The sequence below is a fragment of the Pan troglodytes genome, chromosome 5 (genome assembly GCF_028858775.2).
Source record: "Pan troglodytes isolate AG18354 chromosome 5, NHGRI_mPanTro3-v2.0_pri, whole genome shotgun sequence".
Taxonomy (NCBI): Eukaryota; Metazoa; Chordata; class Mammalia; order Primates; family Hominidae; genus Pan; species Pan troglodytes.
This window is the reverse complement of record NC_072403.2, coordinates 66257287-66282618: the sequence shown is the minus strand read 5'-3', so window position 1 is coordinate 66282618 and position 25332 is coordinate 66257287. Positions and strand designations below refer to the sequence as shown.

At 37.2% G+C, this 25332-nt stretch overlaps 1 pseudogene; it reads right to left on the bottom strand.

The window, feature by feature from the left end:
- Positions 1 to 16121: 16121 nt before the first annotated feature.
- Positions 16122 to 25332, bottom strand: part of LOC129144368 (DNA primase large subunit-like) — a 152378-nt pseudogene continuing 143167 nt past the window's right edge.

Here is a 25332-nt window from a genome sequence, read left to right as displayed (position 1 = left end):
GAGGGGCAAGGAGAGCTAGTCCAAGTCTCAAAACTGAAGAACTTGGAGTCTGATGTTTCAGGGCAGGAAGCATGCAGCACAGGAGAAAGATGTAGGCTGGGAGGCTAAGTCAGTCTCGCCTTTTCACATTTTTCTGCCTGCTTTATTTTTGCTGGCATCTGATTAGATTGTGCCTACCAGATTAAGGGTGGGTCTGCCTTCCCCAGCCCACTGACTCAAATGTTAATATCCTTTGGCAACACCCTCACAGACACACCTATACATCCTTCAATCCAGTCAAGTTGACACTCAGTTTTAACCATCACAGACTGTCTGTTAGACTTCTCTCCCACACATTGTATATCCAAACTAAGGATGAACTCAAGTTGTTTAGCCTAGGTGACGAGAAGGATGGAGCTGCTGTAACTAGATGGAGATGGCTGAAGTTAGCAGGTCTGGGCAGGGTAAGTGTTAGATTGAGAGTTTAGTTTTGGACAGATAGAAGATGCAGGGAAATGTCAAGTGAGCAGAAGGAATGCTTTAAGTTCAAATCTATAAGAATATATACTTGACATATGGTATTCAAAGCCTTGAGAATATAGGTAGTGCATTAATTCAAGCACCTCATGCCATGTAATGAACGCATGCCTTACAGGAAGTTTTCAGAATGGAATAATGTTCTTCTAAAAATTGGTCCATTTCAGTGAAATAAAGAATCAAATCTGACAAGGAAACACAACAGAAAATGGAGTCACATCGAGCATTTGTGGCGGTTTGGCCAGAGCACTAATTTTAAATGGTGGTGGACTGAAGACTTTAATTACTTCGATGGACAGAACATTAGTTTTTAGATGACTGGAACTGAGCTATATACTTCTTGGAAACACTAAGGTTGTGTTAGGAAGGAAGCTTTGTTTAGGTTTGACTTTTGACAAAATTTCTTTACAGAAATATTCTGGAAGTTTAAGAATAATGTATATAGATACTTCCTAGCTACACTTAAGGAAAATAAACATAGTATGATCTATTCTAATGGTTCTACAAGAACATAAGCTACATCCTAAGTTCAGGAACTGACAAGTTTTTTCTTTAAAGGTCAAATAGTAAATATAATAAGGTTTGATGGTCATACATCTCTGTTTGGACTACTCAACCCTGCCATTGTAGTACGAACAGCCATAGGCAACACATAAATAAATAGGTATGGTTGTGCTCCAATACAATTTTATTTACAAAGATAGGAAACAGGTGAGATTTGGCCCACTGGCTATAGTTTTCCTCTGTCCCACCTCCACACCCAGTAGCTTTCCCCCTTCTTTGCAAAGGCTTAGAAAAACAGCTGTTTCTGTTTGGTGTACCTTACGATTCATGAATACATTTTAAAATGTTAGTTTTTGCTGAGCCATCATTAGGTGTTCAAGCAATTTAGAAACGGATTATATCAGTTAAAGGTAACTACAATAATTTGGGCAAGAAGTGATAACACTTTTGAACAGGATACAACAGTGAGGTGGTGGGATATGGTCATGTTGTGGATATGTTTGATTTTAGAAGCAACAAGGTTTGCAGGAGAGGAAGAATGGTGTTGAAGATGGTGCCAAGGATGCTGGTTCTCTGAACAAGTGGTAGCTAGGAGTATGATGTTTAATTATATTTATACATCTTACTTTCTTAACCTGGCTTCTGTAAGTATGCAATAAAAATGTTTTGCTCATCATCAGATCCTCATACCACTGTTCCATGGGTAAGATACTCTTCATCTTACTGAGTAATGTATCCCAAGGAAATTGTATTTTAGGCATTTTGTCATTTATTTTTGAGGGTGTACTTCATAAGCTATATCACAATAGCAGCATAATTATTTTCCCAATGTCAGCCCCCAGTTCTGTTTTTTTTTTATTTTTCCTTTTGAGCCTTATTGGCTGATAAGAGGTCTTAGAGTAATAACACTAATGAGAATCTTTGTCACAGTGTGAGTTCCCTAGTGCACGACCTCTTCCTTTGAGCTCATCAATAGTCCACAGCACTAGTACACCCACTTGACAAAGTGACTCATCATCATTTGCATTTTGCTTTGACAGATTGATCATTAATATAAAGCCACTCCTGCATGACTTTCTGAAGGACATATGAAGATGTTCATGGGCTGTTAAGCTGTGCATTTCTCAGAGAATTTAAATTATTCTAAGTTAAACTTCTAGGTCTTGCAGTGTGATCTTCGGTTGTCTTAGCACATTTTCTCTCTATAACAGAGTACCACACACTGGGTAACTTATACAGAAAAGGTCTGGAGGCTGGGAAGTCAAAGGCTGAGGGGCTGCATCTGGTGAGGGTCTTCTTTCTGCATCATAACATGGCAGAAGGCATCACATAATGAGAAGCACTTGCACAAGAGAGAAATTGAGCAGAACTCCTTTTTATCAGGAACTCATTTCCTATGATAACTAATCCATGCCTGTAATAATAGCATTAATCACAGGGGTGATAATGGATTACCTTTAATCCCCTCTTAAAGGTTTTACCTTTTATACTATCATATGGCAATGAAATTTCAACATGCGTTTTGGAAGGGACATTCAACCATAGCGTTGGTTAACTGCAAAAACAATTGGGAAAACGAGCCCTATAAAACAACTCAATTTCAATCTACTTGAGAGAGGACTCAAATAGGTAAGGAATTATTAACTGTGGTGCAACTTGCATTTAGGCAGCCTTAAGGTTTTGAGAAATTTTGGAAAATACGAATCAGCAGAAGACATTTATTTATTTATTCAGTAAGTATTTATTGAGCCCCTATTAAGTTCTAGGACTGTTCTAGATGCTGTGTATATGGAAATAAACTAGATAAACAAGGTACTTGCTCTTATGGAGTTTATTTCCCAGAATATATACTTAGATGAGGGTAAGACAGGTAATAAAAATGTAATCTAACAAGTGAGTAATTCGAGATAGTGATGAGTTATGAAGAACATATAATGGAGCATTGGGATAGAAAGTACACTGAGAATGGGGCTGCTTTACATAAGTTGTTCTTAAGAGATGATGCTTAAGCTGAGCCATGAATAATGACAGTTGCAAGAAAATTTAGTAGAAGACCATGTCAGACAAAGGAAAAGCAAGTTTAAAGGCCGAACAATGGAAATGAGCTTGGTTTATATGGGGACATGGCATCCTTTCAACCTGTTAGATATTTGCTGATTCACAATGACCAGTCAAAAAACTGAAAAGATAATTGCAGTTTTTAGCCTTCTGAAATAAAGATTGAGATTTAAAAAGTTGGAGTTCAAAACTAGGATGACTGTCCAGTTTTCATGGGACTGAGGGGTTTCTCAGGATTTGGGGCTTTTAATACTACAATTGGGAAAGTCTTAGATAAACTGGAAGAATTTTGTCAATCTTTCAAGGCCTAGCAAGATGAGTCCTCCTTAATACCCTGAGCTTTCATTTTGGACCCCTCAAAAGCTATATATAGTCTTTGTCGTCACAAAGGCTGAAACCTAGTCTTAAATAACATCCATCCCTATTCGAATTGCAGTAGTCTGCTTCTAGCCTAAACTGCAGCCTGGAAGGCTGAAAAGTGAGCACACCTTACAGCAGATTCATGGAGTTGGGGAAGATAAAAATTGGAGTCCTGGGATTTCCAAGGAATACTAGCCTTGATAAAAACTCAAGGCTTCTGGCTGGGACTCCTGAAAAACTACAATCAGGAAGATGTGCAAAGTGAAAAATAGACCAGCTCTCATAAAGACTAAAACCATGCCTCAAGTCACTCCAACTCCTGATTGGATTGGAGTGGTATGCTACTGCCTAACTGCCTTACAGAAACAGAAGTAAATTATTTCTGAAAGAAGATAATATCATTCACATCCTCAAATTATTTCTATAATTTTTCAAACACTATTCCAACATTCAATCAAAAATTATAAGGCAAATGTAGAGATAAGCCCATCAAAAAAAATCAAACAACATAAATAAATTCACAGGCAATCCAGACACTGGAGTTAACAAACTGGGGCTTAAAAATACCTGTGAAAGTTACGTTTTTTAAAAAATCAAGAATTAGATTCAGAATTCTAACAGAGAACTAGAAGCTACAAAAAAGAATCAAATGGATATTCTAGAACTAAAAAAATACAGTAAGAGAATTTAAAATCTCAATATATTTAACAGTGGATTAGACACAACAATAAAGAGAGCATTAGTGAACTAAAATATAGCTCAGTAGAAAATTGTCATGAACTCTGAGGGTTCTGAGATTTTAGCCTACTTGCAAGCTAAGTTAGGCTGTCACAATTTCACAGATGCTGAAAGAAAGCATCAGACTGCTGTTTCAGAGACAAAGATACTACTCAACGCTTTAGTTCCCCTGTAACCCACTCCCCATCCCCAGTCCCATGGGAGTGATACAGAGGTGAGTCTAAGTAGAGTCTGTGGACATAATAGATCTGTGTCACTGCTGAGGAATCTCACGCTTAGGAAATCCCCAATCTTATGCAGGACTTCTAGCAAACCTGACCAATCTTTGTCTCAGAGGAGGACATTATCTTTATGATGCTGATGAAACAAAGTACCCTCCACCCTACAAGGAAACACTACTTCTATCTTGGTTTGCTATACAAACATCCTTGAAAATATCTACAAAATATATAGAAATGTCATGGAGAATTATCCCTCAATAAAAATATATGAACTAAAAAACAGAAAGTAAAAAGATAGTCTCTAGAAATGAAAGAGAAGAAGCAATATTTGAAGAGACAATGGCAGGAAATCTTCTAAAACTGAAGACATCAAATTCCAGATTTCAGAAGTATCACACATCACCTACAGAACTAGAAAAAAATACCCTATATATATAATAAACTTGAAAACTAAAGACAAAGAGAACAACATAAAAGCAGTGTGAAACAAAAGATGTATTACCTACAAAGGAGCAATTTTAGGACTGACAGCTAACTTCTCAACAGAAACAATGGAAACCAAAAGACAAAAAAAAATACTGTTTAAAGTGGTACAGAAAACAACTGCAAACCTAGACTTTAAAAAAAGTTGTGAGAAGATACACATAACATAAAATTTACCATTTTAACCACTTTAGGAGTAAAGTTAGGCAGTATTAAATATATTTACATTATTGTGCAACCAATCTCTAGAACTTGTTTGTGTTGCAAAACAGAAACTCTACCCCTATTTGTTTTAATTCAGGCTGCAATAGCAAGATATCATAGACTGGGTGGCTTAAACTACAAACATGTATTTCTCACAGTTCTGGAGGTTAAGAAGACCAAGATTAGAGTGCCAGCAGATTTGGTGTCTGGTGTGAGTCCTCTTGGTTTGCAAATAGCTGCCTTCTTGCTGCATCCTCACATGGTGGTGAGAGAGAGAGATCATCTTTCTTATGTCTCCTCTTATAAAGGGCACACTGGTACTACTCATGAGAGCTCTACCTTTGTGACCTAACTACCTCCCAAAGGTCCCACTTCCAACTACCAGCACAATGGGAATTAGGGTGTTAACATGGATTTGGGGTGAATATAACATTCGGTACATATAATTAAACAACCCCTTTTCTTCTTTCTCCTCCCCCCAGTGACCTGGCAATCACCATTCTACTTTCTGTTTCTATGTATTTCACTGCCTTAGATATCTCATATAAGTGTAATCATGTACTATTTGTCTTTTTGTGACTGGTATATTTCACTTAGCACAATGTCCTCAAAATTCATCTGTGTTGCAACGTGTGTCAATTTTCTTCTGTTTAAAGGTTGAACGAGATTCTATTGTATATACATAAATAAAATTTTTAAACTATTTATCTATTAATGTATACTTGGATTCAAACCTAGAATTTTATATATTGTAAAAATATCCTTCAAAAGGGAATGTTAAATAAAGAAATTACCGAACAAGAACTAAGAGAATTTGTCATCAGCTTACCCATACTAAAGAAAATACTAAAAGGAGTTATTCAGTGAGAAGGAAAATAATTCCAGATGAAAATTCAGGAAAGAATAAAGAGTAATGAAAAGGGTAAATAAATATGTAGATAGAGCTAAATAAACAATAACTGTATAAAACAATAATAATGTATTGCTTAAAATACAGAGAGAATTAAGGGTTTAAAATATATAATTAAATGTTAACATATAAGGCAGGAGAAAGATAAATGGAAATAAAGGTGCTTGCATTATCTTGAAATAGTAAACATAAGTACTAATTTATATTAGATTTTAATAAGTTAAGGATTCCTGTTATATATTCTAGGTTAAACAGTAAAAGAATAGTAAAATATTATATAATTAACAAGCAAATGTAAGAGCAAAACAAAATTTTTTAAAGAAATCCAGAAAGGAGAGAAAAGGAACACCATAGAACAGATGAAACAAATAGAAAACAAAACGTAAGTGGTAGATTTAAAACCAAATATATCAGTGATTACATTAGATGTAAATGGAACCAATGTGCAAATAAAGACAAAGATTACCAGATTGTATACAAAAGCAAAGCCTAAACTATATGCTGCTTAGAGGAGATGACTTTAAGTATAATGATATAGAAAGTTTAAAAATAAAATTGCAGAAAAATATATCCCACAGAAACAACCAAAATGGTATAAAAGCTATAATAATTAAAATACGTATAATAAAATAATTAAAATACATATTAATATAATAGTTAAAATACAATACAAAACAAACATGTAGCTGTATAAATATCTGACAAAGTAGACTTTAAGAAGACAAGAAAGGGGTAAGAGCCAAGACAGCTGACTAGACACAGCCAAGAAAAGCTTCTCCCACCAAGAGAGCCCATTTTGGTCTCCCAACAAGACCATCAAGTAAACTGGCACACTCTTTGGAAAGAGGGCATTGAGAGTGAACAGAAAGAGGACACAGACCGCAGAGTGAAAGGGGAGGGAGGATTAGTGGGGCATGCCTGTAATCCATCTATTCAGGAGGCCGAGGCAGGAGAATCGCTTGAACCCAGGAGATGGAGGTTGCAATGAGCCAAGATCATACCATTGCACTCCAGCCTGGGCAACAAGAGTGAAACTCCGTCTCAGAAAAAAATAAAACAAAACAAAACAAAAAAATTTTAAAGAGAAAGGGAAGGAAGTTGGGAACGCTGCATGGGGTTGCTGAGCCTCAGGACTTGTTCTTGGCCCTGAGCAGCCCCTAGGGAAGCAGTGAGTGAAGTAGACATGGAGTGGCCCACTCTCACCATCAACCTCCAGAATCCTAAGCTGCAGGAGACCCCACACCCCCATGGACATCTGAGCTGGCAGAGAGAACTACCCAGAGAGTTGAAACAGACAGCACTCCAGCCTGTGCAGAGCCCAGATTTGGCATGGGAACAGCTGCAATGGAGCACAGCTATAGGTGTCAATTCACCAAGGATGGCCATACTCCTGAAGGTGACTTTAGCCTTTGGTAACTCTCAGACCTGGACAGAGCAGGGCACCTGTGGTGCTAAAAGTTAGAATAGGTGATTACCTTTGAAGAGAAAGGGGCTAGTGACTAGAAGCTCGTATGAGGGGGGCCTTGGGGAGTGCTGTTGAGATTCAGTTTCTTAATCTGCATTGTTATAGGGTGAGTTCAATTTGTAAAAGTTTGTACATTAATGTTTCCTGCACTTTTCTGTATATATTTTATCTTCAATTAAAAAGTATATTATATGAAAAAAGGAAGCACATCAAAGTATGACACTTACATAGTAGGACAGATGTAAATTGGGGTAAAATTATCAGAAAAACAATTTAAATGGTATAAAAGCTATAATAGTTAAAATACAATACATTATTAGTAAAACAAACAAAGGAATCAACAAAAAGACCATTAGGAGGTAGAGATGTTCTTAACAAAGTTCTGAGAGTTAGAAGTGCCACCTCAGTGTTGACCCCCTGTAATATAATTGAAGGGTGTAGAACCAGAGCAATAGAGTAGAACCTTTATCCTTCTACATTCCCACTACCATCCTGTCCTCCTCGTATGCCCAGGAGTCTATTTTCCCCAAGGTATCTGAAACCACAGTGGGGAGAAATTTACAAAGCAAATAGCCACAGAACTTCAAGGCAGCAAAAGCAGCAGTTTGGTCATGGCAAATTTTCTAAGCCATCATTATCTCCATATGTTCATGAACCTGAATTATGCTTGATTTGAGCTTCGAATTGAAAAATGCCTTGAGATTGTTTAATCAGAATTCTAGGAATGTGGAAAATTTAAAAATCATTAGATCATAATGGGAAAATTTTTGTCTATGAAAATTTTTACCAAATATAAAAGAAAGGAAATGACAGACAATATGACTGAATAAAGAGGCAAATTGTAAAAATGTCTAAGTGACTAGCAATTCAAAAAATTTATCTTGTTTTGTAGTTTAAAAATTAAAAAATGACATTTATACATACTTAATTGAAGTAACATATAACATTACAAAGAACTTCAAGACTTTGTTTCCTAATATGGGTGCAAGAAGCAACACAAGAGAAGCTGGAATATAAAAATAATCTTTAGCTGAGTAAGAATTTTCTGTCATTTTTGCATTTAAAGCAAAAGAAGGAAGGGACAAGTAAAATGAATACCTATATAATTTCATATCAAGGTTCAAATAAGAAAGATGCTGATTGATTTTTGATGCTTACAATTTTATAATTTTAACTTTTCATTTTACTATCAAAAACCAACAGCTTCTGAGCAACTTTTGAAATTATTATATTACCATTTGAGATTGCAAGAGGAATTTTTTTTTTCAGTCTTCAAAAACAAGTCCTCAGTTTAGAGAAGGAAATTGAGGGTAGTCCATTCCCTTGTGTGTTTTCTTTTGAGACACACCCTGCATTATATTTAGCCTCTCTAAAAAGCTTTGAATGTGAACAACTGTAGGGTGAGGACTTGTCCCGGAAACTCTTTTTTTTTTTTTTAAATATTTATTATACTTTAAGTTCTAGGGTACATGTGCAAAACGTGTAGGTTTGATACATAGGTATACGTGTGTCATGCTGGTTTGCTGCACCCATCAACTCGTCATTTACATTAGGTATTTCTCCTAATGTTATCCCTCCCCCAGCCACCTACCCCCCAAAAGGCCCCAGTGTCTGATGTTCCCTTCCCTGTGTCCAAGTGTTCTCATCATTCAATTTCCACCTATGAGTGAGAACATGCGGTGTTTCATTTTCTGTCCTTGTAATATTTTGCTGAGAATGATGGTTTCCAGCTTCATCCATGTCCCTGCAAAGGACATGAACTCATCCTTTTTTATGGCTGCATAGTATTCCATGGTGTATATGTGCCACATTATCTTAATCCAGTCTATCATTGATGGGCATTTGCGTTGGTTCCAAGTCTTTGCTATTGTGAATAGTGCTGCAATAAACATATGTGTGCATGTGTCTTTAAAGTAGCATGATTTATAATCCTTTGGGTATATACCCAGTAATGGGATTGCTGGGTCAAATGGTATTTCTAGTTCTAGATCCTTGAGGAATCCTGGCTCTACTTTGCATAGATTATTCCATGATGCCAAGCAAAACACAGTTAGGAGAAATCCTGGTAGTAGAAATTCTTTATAATTCTGAGAGTCTGTAGTTTATTTTTTTACCTGAAGGGCTAAGGGTTTTAGAATTTGTATTCCATAGAATTCTTACCCTTTGATGCACAAAAGTTTATTATAGTTTCCAAACTTTATTTGGATAACCGTATTTCAAACAAAATTTAGTAGAACTTTTGTATAATAATAGCTAACAATTATTTAGAGCTTACCATGTGTCAGACTGTTCACAAAGCATTTGACACTGGCTATCTCATTTCATCTCATACAAATTCTGTGATGTAGGTAATGCTATTATCCCAATTTTACAGATAGAGAAACTGAGGCAGGAGGATTAATTAACTTGCCACATAATAGAAATGAGTTGGTTTAGTTGCGGCCTGCAGTTTGGGCTGCTCAGTCATGGGAGCTGGTCCTAAGGCCCTTGGTGAGAAAACCATGATGAAGAAGGAAGTGCACAGGCCAAGAAGTCACCGTGCCTGATTTGATCAGAGAACCTGTGAGCCAGCTCAGGGAATTTAGTCTATTTTTCCCCCCTAGAGACAGGGTCTCACTCTGTCACCTAGTCTGGAGCACAGTGGCTAGATATAGCTCACTGCAGCCTCAAACTCCTAGGTTCAAGTGATCCTCCTGCCTCAGCCTCCTGAGTAGCTGGGTCTATAGGTGAGTGCCACCATACCTGGCTAGTTTATTTTTTGTAGAGACAGTCTTACTGTGTTGCCCGGGCTAGTCTCAGGCTCTTGGCTTCACGTGATCTTCCCACCTTGACCTCCTGAAGTGATGGTAACAGGTATGAGCCACCATGCCAGGCCTCTCAGAGTCATTTTTAGGGAAAATGCAGATGATTACTATTCTTATCCACTTCCAGAAGTGCCATGGTGGTACCTGATTTGATCTACCTAAAAGTACTTTTTTAAGTGCTTGGAGACTAGGTACCCCACAGGTATCACTTTCACTGGGAGTCATATGTAAACTCACTGACATTTCTATATTCCAAAGCTCAAGTTGCCTCAGTTCTTCCTTTTTAAGAACAAGCAGTACTCTGTGACACCCTGTAAGCAACTTTTCTTACCACAGTATATCCCATACATAGGAAATCCTCCAGTTTCATAGTTGGCAATTCTCCATCTACCCTGCCTGGCTACAAAGGTGTCAAAGGTGTGGCAGTCATAGATCCATTGACGTGTGTGCTTTTTGCTAAAACTTTGTTTGGTGGGTTCCCCTAGCTCCCACAGTCTACCACATTATAGTGGATATAAGAGGATTACTCCAGGTAAGGGATATTCAGAATGAATGCCCCTGAAATAGGGAGAATCCATGTAGTAGTATAACATTTGTTGGAAGGGTTGATTATCAAACAACACAAGTGTTTCCATGTGACAGACAGAATGCTGACTGTTGTAGATGTAATAGCAGCTAATAGAATCATCTTGAAGTAGGTGTAATCATTATCCCCTCATCATATGAAGCAAATGAAGCATTGAAAATTAAAGAGCTTGCCCAAGTTTTGATTGTAAGTGATGCCTCCAATCTGGGGCCCAGAATCCATTCCACCTCTTGTTTGTAGGTCTTAAAAACAATGAATTTGAGATTCCTAATAAGCAAGTAACCATTCATGCACTCTACCCATGTTTACTGAGTGCCCAAGAATGTCATGCACGATGCTAAGAACTAGAGACAATGCTAATTATTAGGGATTCAAATATGAAAGTGATACAGTTTCTGTCCTCAAGGACTTTATAATGTAATGAAGGGAAACATAAGTAAATGGGTACTGTAAAACATAAGGGAAACATAAGTAAATGGATGATTGTAAGTATAAGTACTGTCATATAGCTATTAACTATAACATCCATGGCATATGTTAGATGAACTGAAAGGGACAATGAATCTATACTGGGGTCAACAGAGAAAGCTGAAGGAATGTACCTAACCTGAGCCTTAGAGGAGAAACAGTAGTTAGCATGGTGGGGAATGGAAGGGCATTCCAGGCAGGGAGGGTAATATGAGGAAAGAGGGAGTGTGTAGTTGAATGTGCAGGGAAAGTTTGTGCAGAATGGCTAAATCACTGGATTGGATTATAGAGTAGGGAGCTGAATGGCAATAGATGGAACTGGAGAGGTAGACAGAACCAGGTCATGGAGGGCCTCATGCACAAAATAATAGGTGGTTGGACTTCCTCATATAGGTAATGGAGAGCCATGTTCAAGACACACACCCAGGGGAAAAGTATTTGGATTAGATTTTGAAGAAGGATATGGGATGGGGTTCAGGGTGGGCAAATGGAGACTAGGATAGTTAGTTGAGACCACTTCGCTTAGAATGATGAGAGGGCAATCTAATGTAGTACAAGGAAGGAAGGGAGGAGAGGAAACTGTTTAGAACAGGGTTTCTGCACATTTCGGGCCACATATTTCTTTGTGGTGAAGGGCTGTCCTGTGCACTGTAGGGGCACTGTAGGATGTTTAGTAGCATCCTCAGCCTCCATCCACTAGATGCCAAGAGCAGACCCTCCTCCAGTCGTGATCATCAAAAATGTCTCCTGCATGGCAAAATTACCACCATTTGAGATCTACTGGTTTAGACACACTGGTATTAAAATAGAATCAATTGGATTTGGATGTATGGAGAAGGTGGAAAATCACAGTCAAGGTTAACTTTAGGGTTTCTGTATTGACAAAATAGGTGAGAAATAGATGAGAGAACAGGTTTGATCTTTGAACAAATTAAATTTGAGATACTTGTGGGATATCCTAAAAAGAGATCCAAGAGATAGCTGGATAGATGGACCTGTGCTCAGAGAATTCTCAGCTGGAGATACAGATTTGGGGATTATTTGCATATGGATGGAAAAAAATACCATAGGGGTGAATGAGTTCACTCAGGGAGACCCATGAAGTAGAAGTAAGAAGAGAACCAGGCAGGAACTCTACGGACAACCAAGAGTTAAGGGTGATAGAGCATTGTTTAAATCACAGTTTAATTCTTGCCAATGAAAGGGAAAAGAGAAGTATGTATCACTATGTCATTTTTAATTAGTAATGAAGACCTTGGTATCCCATGACTCAAATAGAAGGTAAGATCTCTTAAAAAAATGTGTGGGAGTAATCGGGGAAATGTTCACAAGATGGTCAGTCTTAAATGCAGTATTTGTTGAATTTATTTTTCCCTGTGCTTTCAGTGCAAAACTAAACAAAACCTTAAAAAGCCTCATAGTTTCAGTGTGGTGAATGAATACCTAGAAATGCAAGGTTAAATTGAAAAACCCATTATATATTTATTATCAGTGTTTCACTACCTTGTCATCAATGTTCAAAAGCAGTACTGCAATGGAAAGCTCAAGGGAAATGCAGGACCTTTATATAAAGACATATTCTTTAGCCTCTGATAAGGTTCTACAGTGATAATTCTGGAAAAAGTAAAATGTCATGAAGCAATGAACAAAAAGAGCTTACAGGATAGAAAGCAAACCAATAACAAGAACTAGTATCATTTTTGGCAGGCAGGTCAGTGAAGTAGGAAGATAATTTCCTACTGGTGACATGATTTCCATGAAGCTAATTGCCTACAATGCCAATTATGGTGAGAAGCCTTAGACTAGGGCAATCGCGACCTGTGAGAAAGGAATTCAATACTGAAAATACCAGATGCTTTGGGTAAATAAGTGATTACCTGAATATAAGTTAGATACCCTTGTGAGAAACATTAACTCTTCAGGCCAACAACGTACCACCAGAGGTCCACTCCCAAATAACGCTCTGTGTCTTCCAAAGGGCCTTACGACCAAACCAGCACACCTATCCAAAACGCAGCTTCCACACACCATGGCTCTGTGTGTTGAAAGGAAGACAAACCTAATGAAGTTCATAAAATAAATTCCCCATCTCACTCATTTGTCAGAGGGAATATCTGCTAGTATTCTCTGCAATACGGGACCCATACTTACCCGATTTCTACAGGGAGCTCTGGACTGCCTTCCTGATTCCAGCCTCTGTCAACCTTTTCTCTCCCTCCCTTTGCCAACATTAAAAAAGAAGTTAACAAATGGATCTAATTACCACAGTGGTTTGAGGCTTCTCAATGTTTTTTTTTCCCCTTCCAGCTGTAAAGATGTCCTCAGACTGAGCTTCACATTCAGAACTGCTGTCAAACTCTCACTTTAATGGGCACTTAAATTTAATGTCAAGCTGATGCCTATGGAAGACCTTGATTAAATTTGCAAAGAGTAGACTCTAACTGAAACAGAACTTTAGAATTGTCTCATTTCGCCTTTCAAGCTTAAATCCCAGAAGTTTTCTTCTCTTCTTTGTAAAGAATTACAGAAGTTTGCTTGCAAAGACCCTGAGTATCAATAAGACAGCAAAGTGTAACAAGCAAAACACCCTGCATGCTTTTAGAGAGAGAAGAATTCCCTTAGCTTATTAAAATTCTATGTGAATTAAAGATCTTTCCCATTGCTTTATTCCATTCCCAGCTCATTCGAAATCTATAACTATTCACTTTTATGACTCTATAATATTATAAGCAGTCCTAAAAAGTTTACTTAAAACCTTCCTAGTGTTCTTTTATGCACATGGCAACTAAGATTTTTACTGTATGGACAGAGTGAAAAACATTATGGAAAAACAACTTGAAAGAAATATGACAGAATTTCTCCTAACAATGTCATTGCTTCAACCAGCTACAAATTTCCAACCTAGTTTCTTTCTTTTGCTGTTTCTTCTTTTGTCTTTGATACAATCATACAGCCTCTCTTCCTTGAAGAGATAATAAAAGACTAACAGTTAAAAGATCTGGAAGACTCATAATCTTTTTCACTGGCTACGGTTTTGAAAAGAGGCTGTTGGCTTTTGATTTTTTCTTTTGGGTTCTTTACATCACCCAGTTCAAACAGGTCTGCTCTCAAAGAAAACAAATCAAAATTGTCAAGACCTGTGAAGCGTGAAAAATAAATTGCTTTTTCCAACTCCAAAAAGCACCAGAAAAGCATTAATTTTGATTTTCTTTTATAAACCTCTATCCCCTATCCTCTAATCTATAGATTTCACAGAATGTTTATATATTCTTCTGTATAATACATGACAGGAGATCAAACCTTATTATGAATAAATTGAATTGAACCTGTAATACAACCAATATTTAAACTAGTGTTATTTTGGAGTTCAATTAGACACATATAAAACATTCAAGTAAGATGACACAAATTCCTGGGGCTGCCAGTATAAAATAAACAGTCCAGTAAGCTGCATCTACCATGCCGTTAATGACTCTGTCCTTTTAGCTGGTGGGAGCACAGGCTTCATAAAAGAAGGAGAACATGAAGCAGTAGAAAAAGACAGCCTTGCAAAATGCTGCCAGATACAAAACATTCTATCAGAAAATTTCTCATTGAACTACAGTGGCAAGAGTGCTTCTAATATCTCCCTTTTAACACAACGAAGACCTACATTTCTATGCTCGGCTTTCTAAAGCTAACTTAATTCTGTGGTTAAAACAGCTCCAGGTAGCACTTGTTCTTCTTCTTATTTTTTTTAAAGGACTTGTGGTTTTGCAGTCCATGGATAAAGTGGTAGGCAATCATCAGATTCCTGTTGAGAACAACAAATGATGAAGGGAGTAGCAGATGGTTTCAGAAGGCAGAGATTTATAGGGGTAATTTGTAGTGGAATAATACTATTTTCTGAACTAGGTAATAATAATTCACCAAGACAAGTAAAAGTTTAGATAGTATCTCCTTTAATTATATGTTGCTAAATATTCCAAGAAATCTTTGACTCAGAAGCCTAAAATGAAAACTCAATTAGTTGACATTTTTAGTTTCTGATGATCTGATCCTGTTTAATCCTTTTCATCGTGATGCAGTTTATCACGATTAAAAATACGGTCCTGCTAACAGTCTAGTTTTCTGAATACAATGTCCTCTTTTCAATTTAGTTAGTATCTGATTCAAAAGGATAAAAGTATCCCTCTTTACCAGGAAAAGAAGACAGAAATAGACTAATACTTTTCACATATTCCAAGGTAATAGATGAGGAAGAACTATGTTTCAAACAGGGTTTCCTGAGCACCCCAAATCCTATTGGTGAGTGAGTAGAGCCCCGGGAGGAAATCACTATTTAGACGAGGGTATCCACAATGGCACTGCTCCACAAGGCATACGTGCCAGGGATCATCAACTTCACCTTACTCCCTTGACAAACGCAGGCAGAGAGAACAGGACATTGATCTTGTATGTCTGTAATCATCCACAACATTTATTAAATTCCATTGCTGGCACTGAAATGAGGGGGTTACTATAAGTATCACTATTCATTGCTGAAGTTAATTAATTTACCAAATCTATTTGGTAATTCACAGCAACTACAGAAGTAAAAAGGTATGGAAGTTAGAGGGTAAAATAAACACTTTATTTTATATGTACAGTCTTCTTGCTTGGTAATTGTCTATTCTTCATGAACCTGTCCCCAGAGTAATGGCAGCAGATAAGACGTGCCATTGTTTTACATAATAAAATATCCCTATTATTCCTTAATAAATATAACTGGCTATACTTTATTTTAATTCCCAAGTCACAGTTCACTCAGGAGAGTCTGGTGCCTGATGTAGAATAACCACAAATAGGTCAACTCTTAAAAAAAGTTAAAGAAAAGTTTAAAATCTTCATTAGTGATCAGCAGTGTGTTGGATAATCCAAATTACCACTTTAAAACTGAAGTAATATCCAATCTGTTACGACATAAGACTCTCCCAATTATACGCAGACACTGTCATGTACACTTTGATATTTATTAACAAAAATGGCCCAGAAAAGGATTGAGTCAAAATTACAAAGTGATTAAGAGTTAAAACAAAAGTTGTTCTTTATTGTAGTTTCTGGGGGACTTTAACCAGTCCCCAAAGGTGTTTTTATCGCCTAAAATAGGACTTGAATGACATCACTCAAGTGACAGATTTTAATAGAAACTCTTCCTCTTTCCTTCTGTCAAAGCAAAATATAGTGAAAGTCTCGTTACCTCAAACCTGCTTTCCTAATAAGTGTGCATGCCTGTAGATGGATTGGGATGCAGTGAAGAGAGAAGTTAAACAAAAAGGTTAAAAAAAGAAAGGCCAGGCACAGTGGCTCACAACTGTAATCCCAGCACTCTGGGAGGCTGAGGTGTGAGGATCGCTTGAGCCCAGCAGTCTGAGATCTGCCTAGGCAACATAGGGAGACCCCCCCCTCTACAAAAAAAATTGAAAAAAAATAGCTGGATATGGGGTGCACACCTGTGGTCCCAACTACTTGGGAGGCTGAGGTAGGAGGATCACTTGAGCTGGGAAGGTCAAGGCTGCAATCAGCTGTAATTGTGTCACTACACTAAGCCTTGGTGACAGAGTGCAACCCTTTTCAACAACAAAGGCAAAATCTTAAAAACAGGAAACAGGCTATTGAGGAAAAAGGGTTACAAAACTGCCTAAGAATCTTCACTAAAGTAATCCTCTAGTCCTTCCATATCCATTTCCAGAGAGGAATTTAAAGAGGCCAGAGCAGATGATGCATCCTTGGTTTTCTGGACACTTGGTTTGGGTTGAGGAGTTTCTGGTTGGATAGGTTCCTTCTTTATGTCTTTACCACCATTTAGAATACGTTGGCTCTCACAAAAGAACTGATTAGGATGATTCAAAGAAAAGCCACAATCATCCACCTGTAAAGGAATGAAATTTATATTGCATTAATACATGGCAAAGCTATAAATATATGAGTTTCAAAAGCTGTTTTAGTACTTGTTTAAAACTTAATACCTGAAACATGGATTCTAGCTGTTTGCATTCTAACACTTAATCAGCTACTTACACCATTTCATTCAAAGAGAGCTTCAACCACTACCCAAACCTAAGTGGCTCCCACATTTATATTTCTAGTCTGAGCCTCTGTGTTTGGCTCCAGTTCCCTATCTAGTTTCAGTCCCATATCCAACACCTACTCAACATCTAAGATGGCTCAAAGGCAGCTCAAACCCAACAGGAAACGTATCCTTTCCCCTCTCCCCATCCTTTGCTCTCAGTGACTGGTACCACCATTCATCCTTGGGGCATACTAGATACCTTTCTCTCACCTCCCCAGCCCCCAACTCCCACCTGCCACCTCCCATCTACACCAAGCCCTCAATTCTGGCAATACCCAAAACATTACCAATTCTGCTTGACAATTACGTCAAAACAAAAAATTAGAAAACTATAAAAATATGTTTGGAATACAAACCTGTGTGTGTGTGTGTGTGTGTGTGTATGTGTGTGAATGACATTGTATGTTAGTGAGGCACAGGTTAGGGACCTGTGTGATTTATTATTGTATCCCCGGTTCCAAGCAAAAGGCCTACCACATTGTAGGCCAATAAATATTTGTGGGTTTTTAAGTGATCGTAAAATCATTTTTGATCATTTTGATACTGGTCCCTGATACCACTTGTGTTTTAGAGCTGACTTGTAAGTCTGGCATGTGCACTCATTTAGTATGATATAAACTGAAAAAGCAACCTAAGTCAATGTAATTGTTCATTCTAATCTTGGCCTTTCCTTGGTCTTTTTACAGAAAATCTCTTCTTGTAAATTTCACTGTGACCGAATAAAAACATGCCTGGTTCATAACTTATGTTATTTTTTCTCAAATACTATCATTAAACTTTAATATTGAGTATCATTTCAAATTATGCACTCTAGTAATCTCTCCTTATATTCAGTTTCACTTTCCACAGTCTCAAATCCCTGCCTTCTCGCCTTCTGCAGTTGGAGTTGACAACAAAAATATCATTTTGCTTGAGTGAGTGACTGTTGGTTTCTTGGGTGGTATTTTCATTTATCAAGTTTTTGGAAACTGAGAAGTGATTCCATTTCTTTTGTTCATCTGTCTTGTATTAACTAATCCTTTTACGTCTCACCCTTCGTACTGAAGTGACTTGCACACTGTAGGTATCTAATAAATATTTGGTGAAGTGAACCCAGAAATAGTGTATACCAGTGATAATTTTGCATATTTAATTAAAGCCTTACTATATAAAAGACTGTGTTATAAACTATTCGCTATTCAGCATACAGGAATACATTTGACTAACTCAAATTTCCAACCCAGTAAGTCATATACTTAAGAACCTCTACCAAGAATGGAGAACTGATGAGGGTCACAGATAAAGGCCTATTACACTCCACAGTAGAGAGAAATTTCGGCTAAGGAGATCAAGGAAGGCTTTGTAAGAGGAGTGCTATTTGAGTTGTATCTGGAAAGATGGAGAGAGTGAAAAGCTGGGATGATGAGGAGAAAGGCAATATTTGCAGCAGGACCACATGAGCAAGGTAAAGAGGGAATGTCCTGGGAAAGCAAATATTAAATAGTTCACATAGCCTACTATGAAAGGCACATACAAGGAAACAATAAGGAATGAGGTTGGAAAGACAGGCAGGGGCCAGCCTGAGAGAGCCTTGAAAATCAGGGTAAGTGGTCAAGACCTAATTCTCTAGGCAACAGAGTCACCAAAAACCCTTAAAAAGAGACGTGGTGTGATTAAAGCTATGTATAATCTTATAGTAGATTAAAATGAATTGGCCAGGGAAAAAGGGGTTGCTGCTGTGGTCTAGAATGAACCCTACTGGTGGACAGACCAACAGACAGAAACATGAGTCTTTTCTGGTAATACTTATTTAAGCACCCTAGGAATCTCTGATTCTCTTTTGCTAGTTGTTAATATATGTTAGGGTAATTTTATAGTAATTCCAGTGTGTAACAGATGGATAGTATACAGACTGATTTTAAGAGTTATAGATCATTAAGAACAAATTTTATCTTTGCTTTATTTTTTTTAACTTAGCTACTTGATTTCAAAATGTTTCTGAAATGTTTTATATCTATAATTTTTATTAACAATGGAATCATTTATGAATTTTTTTATTATGAACTTTTTTATTACACTCAATTTTCACCCAACTCATTAAAAACTGGGAAATCCAATATAATTTTGCATTTTGCAATGTGTTTCACAAAAAGTATGTTTATTGTCTAATACATTTTAATCAGAAGGCTTTATAGTTTGTAAAATAGTTTGTAAACAGAAAATCAGAGATTAGAAAGACCTTGGGGAATCCATTAAATTCAATCTCCTCCATGTACAGAGGCCTAAGGAGAATAGACAGTTTACTCAAGGTCATAGAATTAGTAACTGGTTTTGTCTGAATTAAAATTCAGGCCTTCTGACTAGATCATTAGTTGCTCTGAAATCTGTTTTAAGAGATTGTATGCAAAATCATACTGATAATGATATCTCCATTATAAATTTTATTTCTAGAGATAAACTTGGCTACAAAGATTATAAAAACATAGTTGTATTATTTCATGCAAAAATAACCTAGTATCTTATGCTATAATAATATCTTGGCATTTTCTATACCTCGCTTCAAGTTGTCAGTTATCAATACATTTATTAGACTTCAATGTGCACAAAATAGGATAATCTTTTTAAAGTCTGAGTTTCTCCATCTATGAAATGGAGATAACAGTGTTAGGTCATAGGGTTGCTATGGGAAAAGTAAATAAAAATGAATGTAAAAAAAAGAGTTGTTCTATGAAATCTAAATAAAATGTTTTTAAAGAGTCAAGAAAAGCAAGTCACTTAAAAAAAAGGTGGGAGTCACAGAAGGAGAGGGAGAAAGATCCTATTGCTTTGCATATATCAAGTTCCTTTTCTACTTTAAGGAATCCAAACTGGAAATTGCTGATGCTGTATTATGGGTATAGTTTATAAAAGAAAGATAAAATCAAATTCCAAACACTAAACGATACTCAAAAGACCCTGCCCTAACTAATAAATGGCATTTAAATATCTTAACTTTAAGATATAATATTTAAGGTATGTGCATATCATTAATGAATCCTCATTTTAATTAATATTTTTTAAATTATACTTAAAGTTCTGGAGTCCACGTGCAGAAAATGCAGGTTACATAGGTATACACATGCCATGGTGGTTTGCTGCACCCACCAACCTGTTATTTACATTAGGGACTTCTACTAATGCCATCTCTCCCCTAGCACCCCACCCCCCCAAAACAGGCCCTGGTGTGTGATATTTCCCTCCCTGTGTCCATGTGTTCTCATTGTTCAACTCCCACTTATGAGTGAGAACATGCAGTGTTTGGTTTCTGTTCTTGTGTTAGTTTGCTGAGAATGATGGTTTCCAGCTTCTTCCATGTCCCTGCAAAGGACATGAACTCATCCTTTTTAATGGCTGCATAGTATTCCATGGTGTATATGTGCCACATATTCTTTACCCAGTCTATCATTGGTGGGCATTTGGGTTGGTTCCAAGTCTTTGCTATTGTGAATAGTGCCACAATAAACATACGTGTGCATGTGTCTTTAGAGTAGCATGATTTATAATCCTTTGGGTACAACCCAGTAATGGGATTGCTGGGTCAAATGATATTTCTGGTTCTAGATCCTTGAGGAATCGCCACACTGTCTTCCACAATGGTTGAACTAATTTACACTCCCACCAACAGTGGAAAAGCATTCCTATTTCTCCACATCCTCTCCAGCATCTGTTGTTTCCTGACTTTTTAAGGATTGTCATTCTAACTGGCATGAGATGGTATCTCATTGCAGTTTTGATTTGCATTTCTCTGATGACCAGTGATGATGAGCATTTTTTCATGTTTGTTGGCCACATAAATGTCTTCTTTTGCGAAGTGTCTGTTCATATCCTTTGCCCACTTTTTGATGGGATTGTTTGTTTCTTTTAAATTTGTTTAAGTTCTTTGTAGATTCTGGATATTAGCCCTTTGTCAGATGGATAGATTGCAAAAATTTTCTCCCATTCTGTAGGTTGCCTGTTCACTCTGATGATAGTTTCTTTTGCTGTGCAAAAGCTCTTTAGTTTAATTAGATCTCATTTATCAATTTTGGCTTTTGTTGCCGTTGCTTTTGGTGTTTTAGTCATGAAGTCTTTGCCCATGCCTATGTCCTGATTGGTTTTGCCTAGGTTTTCTTCTAGGGTTTTTATGGTTTTAGGTCTTACGTTTAAGTCTTTAATCCAACTTGAGTTAATTTTTGTATAAGGTGTAAGGAAGGGGTCCAGTTTCAGTTTTCTGCATATGGCTAGCCAGTTTTCTCAAAACTATTTATTAAATAGAGAATCTTTTCCCCATTGATTGTTTTTGTCAGGTTTGTCAACAATCAGAAGGTTATAGATCTGTGGCATTATTTCTGGGGCCTCTGTTCTGTTCCATTGGTCTATATATCTGTTTTGGTACCAGTACCATGCTGTTGTGGTTACTGTAGCCTTGTAGCATAGTTTGAAGTTAGGTAGCGTGATGCCTCTAGCGTTGTTTTTTTTTTTTTTTTTTTTTTTTTTTTTTGCTTAGGATTGTCTTGGCTATGTGGGCTCTTTTTTGGTTCCATATGAAATTTAAAGTAGTTTTTTTCTAATTCTGTGTAGAAAGTCAATGGTAGCTTGATGGGCATAGCATTGAATCTGTAAATTACTTTGCGCATTACAGCCATTTTCACGATATTGATTCTTCCTATCCATGAGCATGGAATGTTTTCCCATTTGTTTGTGTCCTCTCTTATTTCCTTGAGCAGTGGTTTGTAGTTCTCCTTCAAGAGGTCCTTCATATCCCTTGGAAGTTGTATTGCTAGGTATTTTATTCTCTTTGTAGCAGTTGTGAATGGAAGTTCACTCATGATTTGGGTCTCTGTCTATTAGTGGTGTATAGGAATGCTTGTGATTTTGCACAGAGATTTTGTATCCTGAGACTTTGCTGAAGTTGCTGATCAGCTTGTGAAGTTTTTGGGCTGAGATAATGGGGTTTTCTAAATGTAGAATCATGTCATCTGCAAACAGAGACAATTTGACTCCCTCTCTTCCTATTTGAATACCCTTTTGTTTCTTTCTCTTGCCTGATTGCCCTGGCTAGAACTTCCAATGTTGTGTTGAATAGGAGTGGTGAGAGACGGCATCCTTGTCTTGTGCCGGTTTTCAAAGGGAATGCTTCCAGTTTTTGCCCATTCAGTATGATATTGGCTGTGGGTTTGTCAAAAAAATAGCTCTTACTATTTTGAGATATGTGCCATCAATACCTAGTTTATTGAGAGTTTTTAGCATGAAGGGATGTTGAATTTTGTTGAAGGCCTTTTCTGTATCTATTGAGATAATCATGTGGTTTTTGTCATTGGTTCTGTTTATGCACTGGATTATGTTTATTGATTTGTGTATGTTGAACCAGCCTTGCATCCCAGGGATGAAGCTGACTTGATCATGGTAGATAAGCTTTTTGATGTGCTGCTGGATTCAGTTTGCCAGTATTTTATTGAGGATTTTTTGCATCGATGTTCACCAGGGATATTGGCCAGAAATTTTCTTTTTTTGTTGTGTCTCTGCCAGGTTTCAGAATCAGGATGATGCTGGCCTCATAAAATGAGTTAGAGAGGACTCCCTCTTTTTCTGTTGTTTAGAATCGTTTCAGAAAGAATGGTACCAGCTCTGCTTTGTACCTCTGGTGGAATTTGTCTGTGAATCTGTCTGGTTCTGGGCTTTTTTTTGGTTGATAGGCTATTAGTGCCTCAATTTCAGAACGTGTTATTAGTCTATTCAGGGATTTGACTTCTTCCTGGTTTAGTCTTGGGAGGGTGTATGTGTCCAGAAATGTATCCATTTCTTCTAAACTTTCTAGTTTATTTGTGTAGAGGTGTTTAGAGTATTCTCTGATGTAGTTTGTATTTCTGTGGGATCAGTGGTGATATCGCCTTTATCATTTTTTATTGCATCTATTCGATTCTTCTCTCTTTTCTTCTTTGTTAGTCTGGCTAGCAGTCTATTTTTTTGATCTTTTCAAAAAACCAGCTTCTGGATTCATTGATTTTTTGAAGGTTTTTCTGTGTCTCTATCTCCTTCATTTCTGCTCAGATCTTAGTTATTTCTTGCCATCTGGTAGCTTTTGAATTTGTGTGCTCTTGCTTCTCTAGTTCTTTTAATTGTGATGCTAGGGTGTCGACTTTAGATCTTTCTTGCTTTCTCTTGTGGGCATTTAGGGCTATATATTTCCCTCTAAACACTGCTTTAGCTATGTCCCAGAGATTCTGGTACGTTGTGTCTTTGTTCTCAATGGTTTCAAGAACTTATTTATTTCTGCCTTAATTTTATTATTTACCCTGTAGTAATTCAGGAGCACACTGTTCAGTTTCCATGTAGTTGTGCGGTTTTGAGTGAGTTTCTTAATCTTGAGTTCTAATTTGATTGCACTGTGGTCTGAGAGACTGTTTGTTAAGATTTCCATTCTTTTGCATATGCTGAGGAGTGTTTTACTTCTAATTATGTGGTCAATTTTAGAATAAGTGCAATGTGGTGCTGAGAAGAATGTATATTCTGTTGATTTGGGGTGGAGAGTTCTGTAGATGTCTATTAGGTCCACTTGGCCCAGAGCTGAGTTGAAGTCCAGAATATCCTTGTTAATCTTCTGTCTCGTTGATCTAATATTGACAGTGGGGTGTTAAAGTCTCCCACTATTATTGTGCTTGAGTGTACGTCTCTTTGTACATCTCTAAGAACTCGCTTTATGAATCTGGGCACTCCTGTATTGGGTGTATATATATTTAGGAGAGTTAGCTCTTCTTTTTGCATTGATCCCTTTACCATTATGTAATGCCCTTCTCTCTTTTGATCTTTGTTGGTTTTAAGTCTGTTTTATCAGAGACTAGGATTGCAATCCCTGCTTTTTTTTTTTTTTTTTTTTTTTTGCTTCCTGTTTGCTTGGTAAATATTCCTCCATCCCTTTATTTTGAGCCTATGTGTGTCTTTGCCTGTGAGATGGTCTCCTGAATACAGCACACTGATGGGTCTTGACTCTTCATCCAATTTGCCAGTCTGTGTCTTTTAACTGGGGCATTTAGCCTCTTTACATTTCAAGTTAATACTGTTATGTGTCAATCTGACCCTGTCCTTATGATGCTAGCTAGTTATTTTGCCCGTTAGTTGATGCAATTTCTTTATAGTGTCGATAGTCTTTAGAATTTGATATGTTTTTGCAGTTGCTGGTACCAGTTGTTCCTTTCCATGCTTAGTGCCTCCATTAGGAGCTCTTGTAAGGCAGGCCTAGTGGTGATAAAATGTCTCAGCATTTGCTTCTCTGTAAAGGATTTTATTTCTCCTTTGCTTATGAAGGTTAGTTTGGCTGCACATGAAATTCTGGGTTGAAAATTCTTTTCTTTAAGAATGTTGTATATTGGCTCCCACTCTATTCTGGCTTGTAGGGTTTCTGCAAAGAGATCTGCTGTTAGTCTGATGGGTTTCCCTTTGTGGGTAACCTGACCTTTCTCTCTGGCTGCCCTTAACATTTTTTCCTTCATTTCAACCTTGGTGAATCTGACAATTATGTGTCTCGGGGTTGTTCTTCTCGAGGAGTATCTTTGTGATGTTCTCTGCATTTCCTGAATTTGAATGTTGGCCTGTCTTGCTAGGTTGGGGAAGTTCTCCTGGATTATATCCTGAAGTGTTTTCCAACTTGGTTCCATTCTCCCGGTCACTTTCAGGTACACCAATCAAACTTAGGTTTGGTCTTTTCACATTGTCCCATATTTCTTGGAGGCTTTGTTCATTCCTTTTCATTCTTTTTTCTCTAATCTTGTCTTCTTGCTTTATTTCATTAACTTAATCTTCAATCTCTGATATCTGTTCTTCCACTTGATCAATTCGGCTATGGATACTTGTGTATGCTTCATGAAGTTCTCATGCAGTGTTATTCAGTTCCATCAGGTCATTTATGTTCTCTAAACTGGTTATTCTA